Source organism: Pelobates fuscus, chromosome 6, assembly GCF_036172605.1.
Source record: "Pelobates fuscus isolate aPelFus1 chromosome 6, aPelFus1.pri, whole genome shotgun sequence".
Classification (NCBI taxonomy): Eukaryota; Metazoa; Chordata; class Amphibia; order Anura; family Pelobatidae; genus Pelobates; species Pelobates fuscus.
Genome location: NC_086322.1, coordinates 279,061,028 through 279,078,970, shown reverse-complemented (window position 1 = coordinate 279,078,970; position 17,943 = coordinate 279,061,028). Strand labels below are relative to the sequence as shown.

At 39.5% G+C, this 17,943-nt stretch overlaps 1 long non-coding RNA gene across 1 annotated transcript in view; it reads left to right on the top strand.

Moving 5' to 3' along the window:
• The first annotated feature begins 843 nt into the window (after positions 1 to 843).
• LOC134565854 (uncharacterized) overlaps positions 844 to 17,943 on the top strand; it is a 32,533-nt gene continuing 15,433 nt past the window's right edge. Inside the window, exons 1-3 of the long non-coding RNA XR_010083977.1 lie at positions 844 to 932; positions 3,240 to 3,329; positions 17,747 to 17,935. This is a non-coding gene — a long non-coding RNA (uncharacterized LOC134565854). The remainder of the gene's footprint in view (positions 933 to 3,239; positions 3,330 to 17,746; positions 17,936 to 17,943) is intronic.

The window sequence follows — 17,943 nt, the reverse complement described above, 5'->3', positions numbered from 1 at the left end:
TTCTCATGTCCGTGCTCCAGGTCGGCGAGGAAGGGTTTAAAAAAAACGAAAACCCTGCCAGTGTGCAAGTAGCCCCCAGCACACAATTAAAGATCTCATTATGTGCAGTTTTTCAAGCAGAAACATACAGACTCCTCCCACCATAACTACTTCAAATCACTGAATGTAACCTTTGTAATATTTTTTTTTAGTACATACAGGAGAGAAGTGCTCATTCCAGTTGTTGAGTATATTTCAAAATCAGCTATTTTAGTCTACATTTTGCCATAAGATATTCAATATAATATTGAATATTGGAAACTGAAAGCGATTGTTTAACCCCTTAAGGACACATGATGTGTGACATGTCATGATTCCCTTTTATTCCAGAAGTTTGGTCCTTAAGGGGTTAAAGCATTTCATAATGATCTGAAATAAATCAATATCCCAGCTGTATTTAAAAAAAAACCAAAAAAAAACTTAATTTTCAGATGGGTTCTGAGTTTATTCCCAGAGGTACAGATACATAATAAAACAAATAATGTCAAGACAATTACTGAAATATAAAAAATAATGTGAAATATCTGCTGATAAACCCAATCTTTATGTAATCTGATCACATCTCACACTGGAACAGGGAACAAAAATCCGGAAACAGACTGGGGAGAGTCTGATATTGTTTAAAGTCACACCCACACTGCTTAGAAACAGATCAATTTCCTTTTTAAGATACCCAGCCCTCTTGCCCCAGTGCATTCTGGGTAGTTGTAGTTCTGGGCACCTGCTTGAAGACTGAACTTGATCACTTGCTGAACTTCAACTCCCTACGTGCCTTTCGGCATAGCCCCAGTCCACACCTGGTTGGAACTTCACAGAGTTCAATGATTGTATCAGAAGGTTGTCAGTTGCTGGTGATCCCTGCTAAGTCTTTAATAACAGTATCAGAGAATCAGGTACAGTAACATCTTTAATGATCATTGCAAAATTTAAGGTCTGATTTTTTTTTCCATAGGTCTGTTTTAATTAAATAATAATAATGGTTTCAAGATTTGAATGCAATAGAAAATTATTTTAAAATGTGTAAAACAGTTGTGCTGTCATTAATCAAAAGCACAATTTGAGTCACCAGTGGGTTAATCCTGTGCTATAAAGTAGTATTTTCTTTAGGCTAGCTGTGATTTTTGTGATATGTGCCCCTTATGGCAGAATTGGGGTGCCCCATCAGTTGGGCTTGTGGCAGGAACTGAATGATCAGGCTGTTTGTGCTAAATCATAGAACCACAATAATCTACAATAAGGAATGTATTAACAGTTTGTAAGAAAGATGAATTTGTACAGCTTAGACCAAATTAGTAGAGCTGGCACAATTCTCCACTCGCCCCCCCCCCCCATTTTCCTAACTTGACTATTGAGGTCTAAACTCTGATTATCATTCACTGAAGTGAGAATTCAAAGTGAATTTCAAATTTAAGGCCAAGGTAACAATTCTGGAAGGATAGCGGACTAAGAGAATTTTTCCATTCGGCTAGTATGGTCTTAAATGTTTTTGAATTTGCACTTCAGTGAATCATCTTGTTGTTTTGGTAATTCACTAAATTGATCATTCAAAGTCGATTTCAAATATAAGGTCCAAATAGTTGAGCTGGGGAAATTATTTAACTCCTCTATGCTTGCGATTTGACTACTTTGGCTTCAAATTAGAAATTCACTTTGAATCCACCTTGAATTTTCACTTCAATAATCAACCCTGTTAGTGTATGACTACTTAACGGTTTCAAGAACTAAACTCAGAATTGTGACAAATGGAAATCTGAAAGGCAAAACTTGCCGATCCGGAACAATTCTCCAGTTCAGCTCTAGTCACAGTTTGATTACTTTAGCCTACATTTAGCCATTTAGTTTCTAATTCGCTACTGTTTGGATTTTAGTGCATAATCCTGATTTTATCTCAGAGCCAAATTGAAGTTTTTTTTTAAGGATTACGGATTATAAAACTTTGTTTTATGGTTTACTATAATTTGTGTCACCAGGATCTTTGTGGTTTTTTTTTTTTAACCCCTAAATAAAAGGTTTTGCAAATGCCTTATTGTCATGACACGGGTAGTATATCTTTGGACATTAATGAGTTTAATCTATTTTATAACCTTGTGTGTATTGGAATTCTGCATTTCCTCCTTAATAGCGGAGATATGAAATGTTTGTAACAAATATGTTCTTAGATTTTATCAGTATGTATAGGTGTATTTTCATACAAACAAATAATATACACACATTTTTAGAAAGTGTACTTAAATAGCGAATCGTGGTGATTTATAACCAAAGTTCTATATTTTGTCAGAATTGTAAAAAAAAATGTCCCCATGTATATCTTCTCTAAATTACTCAGTTCACGTACAAATTCACGATTTAGAAAATAAGCATTGTACAAAATTGTTATATTTGCAATGAGTACCGTATTTCTTATATTTGTTTTTCTAAACTCCGACTTATCTACCTCTTATCTGGAGAAATATGTAACAACTGTGATTGTACTTTGTGTTGAAAACAAAGAATGTAGTATTGCTAGGATTCAGTTTCACAAATAATCCATGTTTTAAATGGGTACGCTAAGCATCATAATTGCTACATCTCAGTGTAGTGGTTATGGTGCTTTAAGTATGTGGGCACTGTCCCCTTGTTTTTGTCAAACAGGACAAAAAATTGGTCTTGTTCGACCCCTATATTCTGCCTCATCCTCAGTCACACCGATAATCTTGAAAATTCACTTCCTCATTGGAAGTACAATACGGGCCGACCTGGACAGCAATTCTAAGTAGCGAACGCTGTAAGGTAGCGTGCCAAAAAAAAATGATAGGTCATATAGCTGTGGTGATTATGGTGATTGGAGTGTCCCTTTTTAAAGGAATGGGAAACCTAGCGTGTGAATTTAACCCTTCTTTGCTAGAGTCTCTGAACAGACTAAGAAAAATGGTTCTGGTACTATTCGATGGCTCTGAAAGACCTTTTGACCTTTCATTTTTATTTGAAAGTTTCAATAAAAGATGGACCTAAGATAGCCAATAATAGAATTCTGTATAGTATTAAACAATCGCTCATTTAGACAAGTGATCTGGTGTAGATTGTATCTGTTTACTCATAGTGGCCTGTACGTTTAGGGGGATTAGCCAGATTTATATTAAATTACGGGCTGTTTCATGTAAAAGAGAATATTTTACAGGCCGCGTTTTTAGAATTTCATGAATTGATGTCTTTAATTGCAGGTGATGTGATCCCAGGAAGGAAGCACACTGTCAGTAATAGGCGCTCGGTATTAAATTCAGCCCCTACATTGAAGTACACTGGATTGAAAGGTGAGGGGCAGAAATTGACAGTAAATCCATGGGGTAGATAGGAAACAAAAACAGGTAGGTGTCCTGCTAATGTCCAGGTCCAGTTTCCATTAAGCATTGACTTCTGGAAAGCTAAGCATTGATCTATCTTTGGAATCTCAAGGTCCTGGGGCTGTATTTTGTAGTTTCATGGTCAGATGATCACTTTACGGAGAAGATACCATGGATCCCTAAGCAGGTTATCCGTTTGGGTCCCCCTTCATTCTTCACCTGGAGATGGTTTATGGGTCCAAGCAATCTCATGGTTTCCAGGGCCCCTGTCTAACCTTTGGGCCCTGGGCAGCCACCTAGGGTCGCTTTGTGGTTAACCACTGCTATTATCCTGCACACTCCATATACTACAAGCAGAGTTCACAATTTACCAATTGTTTATATACTTAGTGTACTGAATGACTTACAATTTCAAGGATTATATATAGTTCTCAATATCTACTAAAGATTTGGTCTTCAATAAACATGTTTTGTAAGTATTTATTAGAGTTAATACAGTTGTTATGGTGCCAGGAGGCCCACGCAGGCACTGTTACCTCAAGAGGTTTAACCATACTCTAACTGTTTAACCCCAACGTTGCCTCCAGTGGCGATCTCCACTCCCACCCAGACAGCATCTGATTTCTGAATTTTCTGATTCCGGTAGCGTGGAGGGGCTCTCTCAGCCAAACAGTGATTCCCCATTAAGAAAACTGGTTGGGAAAGAAATGGACCTTTTTCCAAGCCAGTTTTGTGAATGGGAAGTCACAGATTGGCTGAGAGCGTCAGCTAGTCAGCGGCGACCATGCCTGGTGGCAGTCCACGATTCCTGAATTTTTAAAGGTCAAATGCGGCCTGGGGAGGAGAAAGGGAGTGGACATCGCTGCTGGAGGCAACTTAGGGGTTAAACTGTTTGAGAACAGTTTAACCGCTTGAGGTAAGAGTGCCTCTGGGCATCTCATTTAACCATAGCAACTTCATTTAGATTAAGTTGTTTTGGTGCCTGGAGTGTCCCTTTTTATAATTATTATTTATTTATTTTTTTCTGTAAAAGCAGAATCTAAAAAAGTAATGTTATGGAAAGGAAGACACTACAATCTAATTGTCACCTTTGCAACAGTATTTTATTGTTACTTCCAATATATTGAGGTTGTGACCTCTAGACAGTAGCATCACGCGTTTAAATGGCTGTGTCACTGTGACTAGTGCAAATTTTCATCTTACATTTTGCGTTGCTCATTTTTAGATCTGCCCTGCAGTTTGTTTTGCTTTTGTTTGTTTTTTTTGGTTTTTATTTATTTATTTATATATTTAGGACAGGATTGTTCAGGTGGCTAGACCAGGGATTCCCAATGAATTTTTCCTGTGGAACCCTTTGACATAGTGTACCAACATCGTGGAACAACCCCAAAATAACAGCATTTTAACACGCGTTTTATAGTTTAATAATCTCTTAAATACAGAAAAACAATAAACACAATGTAACTTCACTTTACATGTCAGCTCTGTTCGTTGAGGGAATGGAGCTCTGACTGAGACACTTTTTTTTTTTTTACTCAAATATTTTGTTTAAATACCGAATTGTTTGAGTAAGGGAGCGTTCCAGAACCAAGATTCCACTGTAGTAAATTAATCCCAATTAGTTATGATCTTGAACTTTTGCTCCCCATGACCCTTACATTTTTTAATAAAATCTGACCTCTTCAGCTTAATGTAAATTTGTGGGAAACACCAGGGACGTGTCCCTCTGCCTTTGGCGGCACTCTGCAGGGGGCGGCAAAAAAAGCGGCCCCCAAACGCCCAGGCAGATCCCTTGTTTGCCTCGTGTCCTGGGGGGCTCAAGAGCTGGCCACTCCGAGGCAGGCAGTGAGGGAGCATACTCACGTGAGCTCTTCCTGCTCAGCTCCCTCTGCGCCACTTAGTAAAGCTGGGAGCCGGAATATGAAGTCACTCCAGCTCACGGCATCACTAAGCAGCGCGTGAGGGATCTGAACAGGAAAATCAGAGCTTCCTCGCTGCCTACTCAGCCTGTCCGACCAGCAACCCCACTGGACTGCAGGTAAGGAATCCACTCCAGCACTCCCAGGGAGGCTGGGTGGATTTAAAATAAAATTTAAAAAATAAGAATTTGTGAGTGTTGGGAGAAATGTGTGTGTCTATGTGAGTGAGTGCGTCTGTCAGTAATAGTGTGTGTGTGTGTGTATGTCATTGTTTGTCAGTGTATATGAGAGTGTGTGTCTGTCAATGAATGTATGAGTCTGTCAGTCAAAGTGCGACTTTGACAGGAAGGAGGGGAAAAATTTAAATTAGGGGGGTGGGGGGTGCCCGAGCACGGTCCTGCCTAGGGCAGCACAAATCCTAAATACACCACTGGACAACACCCTGGTTTAAGTGTTGTGTGCCACCATATTTTATATTCCTGAATGATATATAGTTCATATATTTTTATTATGTATTGTTAAAGGTGCCAACATATTGCACAGCATTACAGGGACTCTCTTAGGCCACGTTTGGTTTTCAGTCACCCTTTGAATATGTGTATTTTGTTTCTCCCTCTGTCAATGTGCAGATCTGACTGGTTAATGTCCATCATTACTATTGGAAACATTTTATGTCACGTTGCATTCGTCTTAGCATTTTTATATTGCTTTGACAGTAGATCGTAAAACTACAGATGACAACTATGCTGTCACATGGACGGCGTCACTAATTCTAAATTAGTTGCACTTTTGCAATTGAATTTTGAATTTGGATTCGAATATTGTTGAATGGGTAAGGCAGTGGCTGAGTGACAGGCAACAGAGGGTTGTAGTCAATGGAGTATATTCGAAGCTTGGGCTTGTCACCAGTGGGGTACCTCAGGGATCTGTACTTGGACCCATTCTCTTTAATATTTTTATTAGTGATATTGCAGAAGGTCTTGATGGTAAGGTGTGTCTTTTTGCAGATGATACTAAGATATGTAACAGGGTTGATGTTCCAGGAGGGATAAGCCAAATGGAAAATGATTTAGGTAAACTAGAAAAATGGTCAGAGTTGTGGCAACTGACATTTAATGTGGATAAGTGCAAGATAATGCATCTTGGACGTAAAAACCCAAGGGTAGAGTACAAAATATTTGATAGAGTCCTAACCTCAACATCTGAGGAAAGGGATTTAGGGGTGATTATTTCTGATGACTTAAAGGTAGGCAGACAATGTAATAGAGCAGCAGGAAATGCTAGCAGAATGCTTGGTTGTATAGGGAGAGGTATTAGCAGTAGAAAGAGGGAAGTGCTCATGCCATTGTACAGAACACTGGTGAGACCTCACTTGGAGTACTGTACACAGTACTGGAGACCCTATCTTCAGAAGGATATTGATACCTTAGAGAGAGTTCAAAGAAGGGCTACTAAACTGGTTCATGGATTGCAGGATAAAACTTACCAGGAAAGGTTGAAGGATCTTAACATGTATAGCTTGGAGGAAAGACGAGACAGGGGGGATATGATAGAAACATTTAAATACATAAAGGGAATCAACACAGTAAAGGAGGAGACTATATTTAAAAGAAGAAAAACTACCACAACAAGAGGACATAGTCTTAAATTAGAGGGACAAAGGTTTAAAAATAATACCAGGAAGTATTACTTTACTGAGAGGGTAGTGGATGCATGGAATAGCCTTCCAGCTGAAGTGGTAGAGGTTAACACAGTAAAGGAGTTTAAGCATGCGTGGGATAGGCATAAGGCTATCCTAACTATAAGATAAGGCCAGGGACTAATGAAAGTATTTAGAAAACTGGGCAGACTAGATGGGCCGAATGGTTCTTATCTGCCGTCACATTCTATGTTTCTATGTTTCTATGTTTCGTCCTGAGCCAATATGACTCTCGTTCCAAGGAACTTTCACGCAATTTATTGGTTGGTAGCCTGGCACATGTGCATATTATAAAGAAAAAAAAAAAAAAAGGACTGGTGAAAAGTCATTGTGTTAAAGCATTAGTCTGCATACTCCCTTACGTTTTTATAATACTTGACATTTTTCCTCTTGTACTTGTATTTTAGTGTGACATAGAGTGACATTGAACATTGGCCTTGAGCAATGGGCCTTTGCCATGGGCTACTACAGACGCATTGCAGCACAGAAACAACAGCAGCAGTAGTAGTTTTAAAATATATTTATTGCATTCAGATAGAATTATGATGATTAATATTTGTTTATGTGAAGAGTGTTGGCTTCTTTTGAAGTTGAGAAAATATTTACACGAACAAAGTCTGTTGATGTAGAATGGAGGTGTTTCTAGGGAACAAGTGAAGGAAGGAGACACTGTGTGTTGTAGGCTGCAGCTTCCATCCAGGTAAGAAATACAATAAAAGATCTAATGGGGAGACACCGTCTTAAAGCGTCTACTTTGTCGTATGTGTATTTTTCCTACACTTGACTTTCTTTGACCAAAAGAAGAGCTTAAGTCAGCTCCATTTCATGTGTCAAGGAGAAGAGTGACTACATTTCTCTGACGCAGGAAATGGAGCCGACTTAAAGCGGCACTGTCAAGCCAAACTTAACTTTCTCCTATTGTTTCCTCTTCTCTTCCTCTCTCAGAATCTGTTCTTCTTTCCTTTATTTCTGACCTAGTTTTCTTTAAAACATAAGACAAAGTAGGAATTACTTTGTCGTGTGTATTTTTCCTACGCCTGACGTTCTCTGACACACGGAGGAGCTTAAGTCAGCTCCATTTCCTGTGTCAAGGAGAAGGGCGAGTATTGTGGGAAAACTTTCTTTGACCACAGGAAATGGACCTGATTTAAGCTCCTCCTGGGGTCAAAGAAGGTCAAGCGTAGGAAAAATACAGAAACAAATTCCCTACTTTGTCTTGTGTTTTAAAGAAAATTTAGATCAGATAGGAAGAAAAGTAGAATGGATTCTGAGACGGGAAGAGAAGAGGAACAATATATGGAAGTCGGACAAAAGTAACTTACCCAGGACGAACTTGGAAACCAAAGTTAACTGAATGTACCTTTCCTGGTTAAATAATCTGTTATTATGTGCCACGTGTGGGAAGTAGGAAGACTTAGGACTAGACTTGTGGGGCGTCTTGCAGCTCCTATCTTCGTTACGTCCATAGGGGGAAGTAGACAGTGGTGTATTGCAAGGCAGAATTTCATCTCTTTTTCATGTGTTGTGATAGGAGCAGAATACTGATAGGTTGGAGAAGAAATTTGTCCTATTACAGACTGCAGCTCCTATCCATGACAAGTTCAATAACTATTGAGACTGGAGAGGAGGCTTATCTTACAGATTCTGTAAGCATTAAACCAATATTATAACAAGCAGTTCGACAAAGAAGCTATAGAGATATTGTGATATGTGTAGTTCTAACACGCAAGCAATAAATATGGCTGAGAACAACCATCAAAAAGCATATTTCTAGAAAATTTATACAGGGTTTTTTTTGTGTTTTTTTTTTTTTTTTTTGGATTAGGTATGCTGAAAAATCTAAACAAGATAATATCCATGATATATAACTCTGTAACTTGTCAAAAATGGTAATATTAAATGGCTGAATTTGTGGAGAGAAACAAGTCTCTGTCCTCCAGACAATCACTTCCGCATACAGGAAGTGTGCTGCCAGATATAACCCGCTCAGCAAGTGTTTCTGGTGCTTCCTCTGGGAATATAGCAATGAGGTGGCTAATGTCCATACGTCTGAATTCCAGTGATGGTGGCAAAGCAGGACTAGAGATTGTCACACCAGTGGACCTCCGTGAATGGTGGATCTTAATGGACAATAATTAAATCGGATCTGTTATCCTGTTTATTAGTAGGAATATACAACCGACAAGAGGTCACCCATCGAGACTGGAAGAAAGGTGTTTTCACTTTGAGCAGAGGAAATGGGATCTTAACAGGAAGGGCAATAAAGATGTGGAATTCTCTGCCTAAAGAGGTTGTGTTATCAGATTATCTAGATACATTTAAAGAAGACTTGGATACTTTTTTGCTTAAACAGGATATTCAAGATTATAATTAATATTGATGTAAACTGGTTGCTGATCCAAGGAGAAATTTGATCATAATTATGGAGTCAAGAAGGAAGTTTGTTCCCCCTTTGTTGCATAATTGGAAATGGCTACAATTGTTTTGTTTTTTTGCTTTCTTTTGAACTGCTTCACAGTTGAACTTGATAGATTTGAGTCTTACAATTATGTAACTATAATATTGATCCTTCAGCCAGAATATCCTTTCCACTAAACCTCGTGAAGCTCCTCCTAACCATTTTTAACTCTGGGAGCAGAATTATTCCGTTTTAGATTGTTGTCCAGTTCCTCTGGGTCTTCTTTCTAAGTACCGACATTTTATAGTTTGTAAGATACTGGCGCTAGGAAATACTGTAATATGCCTGTAGCTGAGTGTCTACGTCAGATCACGCATATGCCCATTAATGGATCCGGCGACTTTCACTGACCTCAACTGACTCTCTCTCTCTCTCTCTCTCTCTTGTGCGAGAATCAACCATGAGTATCACTGCTCCACCACTTGAGGAAGTGACACGGTGCGGGAGGAAGGTCAGTATATAATCGGACAGCCAGTGAGAAAGGTCACAGAGCTTGTCTAAATCTTCACCATTTGTCAACTTTTATCAACCTTTAAGTTAAACATAAAGAAAACTAGCATAATTTCGTAAGAAAAAAACCAAAACAGGCCAACTAAGGGGGGGGGGGGGGGGGCTTAAGACATGTCATGATAAAAAATAAAAAATAAAAGACAGATCTGCTTTAAGCAAATCGCAACGGCTCCTAGAGCAAATACGTTTATAGTTTATCTTTATGATGAACTATACATTTACTGGCTTATGAGAAGTTATAGCTCTAACTGTACACATTAACGGAACGTGTCTTAGCAGGTTTGCTTTAATTGCGTTTGGAATATTAATAGATGAAGGAATGGCACCACAATAGGTTTACAACCGCAGCTTTAAAAGGTAAAATGGCAATAAATGATGCACAGGGCTACGTGTTTAGAATTACACAGCGTTCTATTAATTAGTAGTAAAAAACCAAGTTTGAATTGCAGCCCTTGTGGAGCTAAGTTGGCCACAGACACATTACTTAGTTTGTAGAAAAATGATGGAACTTGAGTCTACAGTTTGATCTCTGCAGATCTACAGACTGTTAGATATTTCATCTAGTTTCGAGGTTTGCACTTTTTCACTATGGTGAAAAAGTATTTGGGGGATAATAAAAATAGATAAGAATGTTCAGATGTCCCGCTGTCCCTAAAATTAGTTTTTTTTGCTATCTGGCTTTCAGGGATATTAAAAAAAAAGTCTCCTATAAGAGCAGCAGGACCGCACGATTAGATGCACTTACCCCTTACAAACTGTTCTTGTGGTATTCAGGCAATTCAAGAGCGTTTCAGCGACACTCTTCACTTGGGTTACCCTATGTGCTGCTTGAGTTAATAAGGAAGAGCAGCAATGGGCAGATGTGATTGGTTGAGAGGGTCAGCTGACCCACTTTCAGCCTATCACAGCGCCCATTGCTGGTATGAATTAGTATGGCTAGAAGGAAGTGTGTAATCTTTGCCTTAGCCACACCTCCAGTGAGGGCAGGGCTAATGGAAGTCAGGGACTCTCATTCAGTGTCAAACTGCTTGAAAATGGTTTAGCACTGGATGGAGGGACAGTGACAGAGAATTTAAGGCACTATCACCAATTCAGTGAGATGAAATGGTTATAGTACCTACCGTGTCCCTTTAAAGTCAAATCTGCTCTGTGGGTTTGGACAAAATACATCAATTTTAAGACTCTCGTTAATTGCAGTGTCTTGTTTTCATTGTGTTCCTTGAAAATCCAAATATCCTTTTTTTAATGCTTTATCTGTTCATGTGCTATATGCAAGTCTATAGACCGATTTTAGAACAAACAGTCACTATTTTGGGGTCAAATCCCTCTGTCTCTTTTCTAGGAGCTCCAAATAAAAAAATAAATCACAGAGATCTGTCTTTAAACTAAAATAAATGTATTTAGAAATGAATCTGTTCAAATAAGATACTCGTGGTTAGTCCTTGTAGTCTCCACTTGTTTACAAAAATTACTTGTCTTCCGTTTCTCTCATAGTCCGCAAAGGTGTTTTTGTGCCAGTAGTGGGCAGAGGAGTGTTTGCCAGTGGACTCTGGACAAAATATCCTATCCTTCTGGGACAATAGCGCCACTGGAGTCCGTTAATCTGTAATGAGTGCCTATCGAGTCCTCACCTACAAGTCGCAGTCAGTACATAGAGTGCCAAGTAAAGTGATGGGAGGAAAGTAATGGGTCATCAAAGCACCATTACTAAGGGGCCTGTGAGTGGGTAATGACTACTTCAGAGGGTTTGAAGTGGTCATGGTGTCTAGAGTGGGTATATGCAGCATTTTCCAATTCATTGCTGCGCATTCAGAGTTTAACTCTTTGGCTGCCGGAGGTGGAGTTACATCATCGGGTGTCATCAGCCATGCTGGAGCAAGACAATATCATCCAATGAATGGCGTCTGGTTTGGCTTCCGACTTTTGCAGCTCTGCAGAACTGGGAAGCATGTCATTGGAGCCACAAGGAGACTCGGAGTTCAGTGACGACCCAGGTCAGAAAGCACACTGTTCCTAAACGGTATATCCCATGACCGGGGAACCGGCCCAGGGTAATCCTGGCTCCATAACTACTACCAATAACTGTAGTTATGATGTTTGGAGTAACCATTTAAGCAAACATCACATTCCACCTTACATCATTCACAGCAGATCCAGCAATGTGCCCATTAAATGTTGCACCTTTCTAATGGGACATTTTATATTAAAGCCAATTAACTGAGTTCCATCTCATTTAATAGCATCGTTTAGTCTAGTGTGTTGTTTACGAATACAGTTGAATAAATCCTATAGCTATGAAATCATGCGTCACCGTTGGGAAGGTGTGTGTGTGGGTTGCTTTCAAGCTTGGTCCTGTCCTTAACTGGTTGAGTTAAAATCTTTTGATCGTGTAATAGTTTCCAAGCTATTACAGACTAAGCATTACAGTTGAGTTTATGCATTCTCACCCTGTGCCTGAATTCAGTTCTCACTAAGGATTTGAAACTGTCATCATTCAGGGTTCATTGGAGCTAAATTCTAGAGGAAGGTTTAAAGCAGGCCTGTCCAACCTGCGGCCCCCCCAGATGTTGCTGAACTACAACTCCCATGATTCTTTCAATTAAACAGATAGCCAGGGAATCACGGGAGTTGTAGTTCAGAAACATCTGGGGGGCTGTAGGTTGGACAGCCCTGGTTTAACCCCTTAAGGACCAAACTTCTGGAATAAAAGGGAATCATGACATGTCACACATGTCATGTGTCCTTAAGGGGTTAAAGGAATACTCTAAGCATCAAATAACTTTAGCTTATTTAATTAGTTTTGGTGCATAAATCATGCCACTGCAGTCTCACAGCTCAATTCTCTGCTATTTAGGAGTTAAATCACTTTGTTTATACAGCCTAAGTCACACCTCTCTGCATGTGACTTACACAGTATCCTTGCACATTTCCTGTAAAGAGATCTAATGTTTAAACTGCCTTTGTTACATAGTGTGTTTAATTAAGCATTTCTAATCTCCTGCTCTATTAAAAGCCTGCAGGAGCCTCGCCTGTGTGATTCAAGTGCAATTTACAGAGCCGGAGATAAGAACACAAAGCAAAACTTCTAAAGTAAAAACACTGTGCTGTAACGTTTGAAAATAAAAACTTGTTTTTTTTTTAATGCAGGATGTGTGGAGGCGTGGCTAGGGCTGCAGAAACAGAAACAAAAGTGATTTAAGTCCTAAATGGCAGAGAATTGAGCAGTGAGGCTGGAGGAGCATGTATGATCTATGCCAGGGTTAGGCAACAATCGGTACTCCTAAAAGTTGTGGACTACATCACCGTTAAAGCTTTGCAAGCAATCTGGCTTTAAGTGCACTGTGTGATGTAATCCACAACATCTGCAATGCCAAAGGTTGCATACCCCTGATCTATGCTCTAAAACTGCTACATTAAGCTGAAGTTGTTTTGGTGCTTAGCTGATGCAATTAATTTGAACATATTGCCCTCTAATGAATCCAGTCCTAAAGTAAAGTTTTGAGTTGCTGACAGTTCCACTGGAAATTTACATTTTAAAGAAAAATGGAAAATCCCATATAACGTGTTAACCTTTATTCACGTGATGCTCCATTTCCATCAAATGTATTTTGAAGATTTAGCAGTTGACGTTCCAATCCAGTTCACCTCTGGCACAGCCAGGGCACAAATTGCAAATGAGGAGAAAGAGAAACAGTCTGTACAACGATGTTCTTGATCTATATTATAATTTAGTTGCATACTTTTTTGTTTTATTAGGAAGTCACTTAAAACAAAAGCCCCGACTAGGCCACACTCCTAAAATTAAATGGACACTAGAGGCACCCAAACCACTCCATCTCATTGAAGTGGTCTGGGTGCAGTGTCCCTGTCCACTTAATAAAGCACAGCGAAATAAGTTAGCGCTATATAAATATTAATTGTAGCAGCCCTTTGGCATCAATAAAGAAGGGAGAAGAGCTTCTGATGGGTGCAGTATTTTATTCTTTGCATAGAAGTGTGCTGGAATGCATCTGAACACCACCAACGTCAATATCTTTAGCAACGTGAAAACTGTAATATAGACATGGAATACAAGTACATTTGCTTACTGAGTTTCGTCGAAAGGATTACAAACAGAGTTATACAGTGGAGGTCAGTTACTTGCTTACACACAGCGAAATTTAATCAAATCATCTTAATGGAATACAGCTCACATGTACAAAGATTTGGGCTGCAGTACCTCATATATGAACATTGAACAATATGCACTATATCTTTAAGTTATTTAAATGAACACACTTAATGCCTAAAACATATACTTTTATAGCGTACCTCGCTCCGCTTGCCAAGGGGTGCAATTTGAACTTGGAAAACGTTGACATCGATCGCCTTCCCACGAGGTGCTGCTAGCTTGCTTGGCATCTAAACGCTGTGTCACAGAGAGATTTTTGCCGCCGGATCTAGAGGAAGGAGGGACTACTTAAATGTGCAAGTTCCGGGGCAACGGCTCTGATGACGTCCGTGCGGAACAACGTTTTAAAATTACTAGCGGACACTTCCAAATAATAATAATAATAAAAAAAAAAAATTAAAGAAACCCTGCAAGTGAAAACATTTCAGTCTTGGAGAACTGCAATGTTTTCATAGCAGGTTAAGACTGCCTCTAGCAGCTGTTTAACAGACAGCCACTAGAGGTGCTTCCTGCTATTTCACGGGACATCCCGCGACTTCCAAACCCCATAGGATAGCACTGACTTAATGCATTTCTATGGGGAAGGCCTTATGCGCAGACAGTGCTCGCTGTATGTGCGCAATTGGTTCCCCCTAGCAGTGGTAATCGAGGGACTTCAGCGCTGGAATCGCGTGGTTTTTAAAGGGTTTTTAACCCTTTCATTGCCACAGGGAGTGGGGGAGGAGGGGGCAGAGGAACACTACAGTGTTGGCAAAACAGTTTTGTATTCCTAGCAATATAGGGTTCCTTTAAAGCAGGTTTGCCCAAACGCCGGCCCTCCAGATGTTGCTCAACTACAACTCCCATGAATCTCAGCCTATCTATTTCATTCATAGACTCATGGGAGTTGTAGTTTATCAACATCTGGAGGGCTGGAGTTTGGGGAACCTGATTTAACCCATTAAGGACACGTGACATGTCATGATTCCCTTTTATTCCAGAAGTTTGGTCCCTAAGGGGTAAAGTGCCCCTCTTTGTCCATTTGAAACGTTGGCAGGTATATATTCCATGCGCATGCATTTAATAGCGCTTGTGGAGGGGAAATAAAAGTAATACCACAATACAAAGCAAATAATACTTGTATAAAATAAAATATGCCCTGACCAATACCTAAAGAGGTAGATTCACAGAAAAATCGTCCCCTTGTCATGTTACAGATGTGTGTCATGGATAGGGCTACAACTTTAGATTTCTCAAGTAGCTTGACGCTCTGCAACTGCAGTAAAACTTTAAGGCCCATGATTCTTAGCGATTATCCTAAAAGAAAAGAGCTGGTCGTTTATAGCCAAAGCATCATGGGAGCTGTAGTTCGAAAACTGGGAAGCTGCACGTTGGAAAGCCACAGATTCAATCTACGGAACATTCAATTTAATCTAAACTTTGCAGCCCTAATTGTCGATTTCTTTCTGCTGGTAAATCCACATTATTACAAGCTTATATAGACAGAGGATGAGGATTAAAAGATCACATTGAATACTCTAGCGTAGTGTGTTTGAATTAAGTTCCCTGGAGCAATTCTTGGCACTAAAGGAAAAAAATAAAAATAATAATCTACCCATGCATGCATGCAGGCGTGGTAGCGCCACACCTACCTTAGTCACATTAGGGGTTCCAAATCTCCATTTTAATGAAGGGACGCCTATTTAAAAAAAAAAAAAGTTTCATGACTCTATTTTAGCCAATAAAGTGATAACGTGTGCTTTGTTGTTTAATGATGTCCCTTATTTTATTGGAGACTTGGCAACTACCACAACGAAGAAAAGTAATTGAGAACTTTTAGCGTCTTTTATGACGCGAGGTCAACTCATGGTCTAGTTCTCATTGTAAATTTCAATGTTTCTGTGGCAGATGAGATAAGAAACCTATTTCCAAGTTTATTATTTAGGCTCTTTAAGTGACAGTATGAAATAATCATATTAAATGAAAATTGTAATACGGGTGCGGGGGGGGGGGGGGGGAGGGGGAGGGAATATATATTGCATTAAAGGAATTCTGGAATGTGTCTTTGTTCTAATTCGTTATAGAGCAGTACAACTACATTTATTCTAACACAATCCTTCACAGACTGAAAGCATGAAGCTTCACTCAAGGAAAATCCGAACCATTGCTTCTAGTTACAGCCTCGCTTGTATCGTTGTAAAGACCGCAAAATGCTAATTAGAATCGACTGATATCTGACTGTGGTTTCAGAACTCACCTAGACCTAACTATAACTACTGCTCAAACCAGCCTGGTTTTACGATCATGTCACTTTAAGCTGACAAGTATGGTTGATCAGGGATTGTGGGTAATACATAAAGTTGCACATTTTCCCATAAACTCAGATTTATTGAAATCCAATAGAAATCCATGACTGTTTGCACTCCTGTGCATTATAACAGAGTTTGACATTTCATTCAATAAATAATGATAAGCCTACTCACTCAAATGAAAGGAAGCTGCTAGCATAGCTTCATAAAAAGAATGCAGAGCCACTCCTTACAGTATTATATAGTCTCCTATAGGGGCTTAATGTGACTATAAACACCCCATCCCCCAGTCACAGAGGGTATGTGGAGCTGCCCACACCATTCTACACATAGAGGAGAGCCCACCGCTCAGATCACAGGGACCGCTGACATTAGCCCAATCACCTCCCTCCATTTTACCGTTATCCCACCCACACAGCATGGTTAACTACCACCCTACTCTCCGTGATAAGACAGAATTTTGGTGCATTTCCCTGCCCAATTTTTTAAGGCTTTTTTTTGTGATGGTCACTTATTTATGTTTAACCAGTTGCTGAGGCAAATAGCTGTCTTACTTATTAATGGCTCTGTTTGTTTTCAGTAAAGGGACACTATAGTCACAAAAACAATTTTAGATTAGTAAAGTAGTTTTGGTGTATAGATATGAAGTTTTAATGCTCCATTTACTGCCATTTAGGAGTTAAATCACTTCAAATCTGTGTATGCAGCCCTAGCCACACCTCTCCTGGCTTTGACTGACACAGCCTGCGTGAAAACAAAATGGCTTCATGTTCAATCAGTTGTAAGTTGCTTTAAAAGTTCTTATCTCCTGCTCTGTAAATTTAACTTTAATCACATACAGGCGGCTCCTGCTGGGTCCAGCAAGCTATTAACAGAGCAGGAGATGAGAAATTCTAAATTAGGCAGACTTTGCAATAAAGGAAGTGTAAACATTAGATGACTCTTTACAGGAAGTGTTTAGGAAGGTTGTGCAAGTCACATGCAGGGAGATGTGACTACGGCTGCACGAACAAAGTGATTTAACTTCTAAATGGCAGAGAATTGAGCCATGAGACTGCAGGGGCATGATCTATACACGAAAACTGCTTTTGGCTAATTTAGTGTACCTTTAAAAAAAAAAAAAAATGTTTGCTCTTTAGCTACATTTTTGCTGCTCTAAAAAATGTAGCTCTACGTTATGAGAGATCTCAATGCAGATTTTAGCTTCCTTATTTAAGATGATAACTCAACATTTTAGTAAATCTCCCTATATTTATTGTTTTATCTATTAATCAAGAGGAAAAAAAAACAAGTCTGATAGATATTTTCTGAGTACTCTTAATGCTTCTTTTTGTTTTGCCAGGTAATGTACGGATCCAGACACCGTTACAGCAGTATGATTGATCCCAGGGATGCGGGGGTTAATACGCTGAGAGTCTAGAACAGCAAAGCGAGAGACGCTCGGAGCTTGGGACAGTCGAAGAATCAAGTATTCGCAGTGAGGAACTGACTCAGAGCTTTGCACAGATTAAACCTGTTCCTGGCAGAGACCGTAAGTCT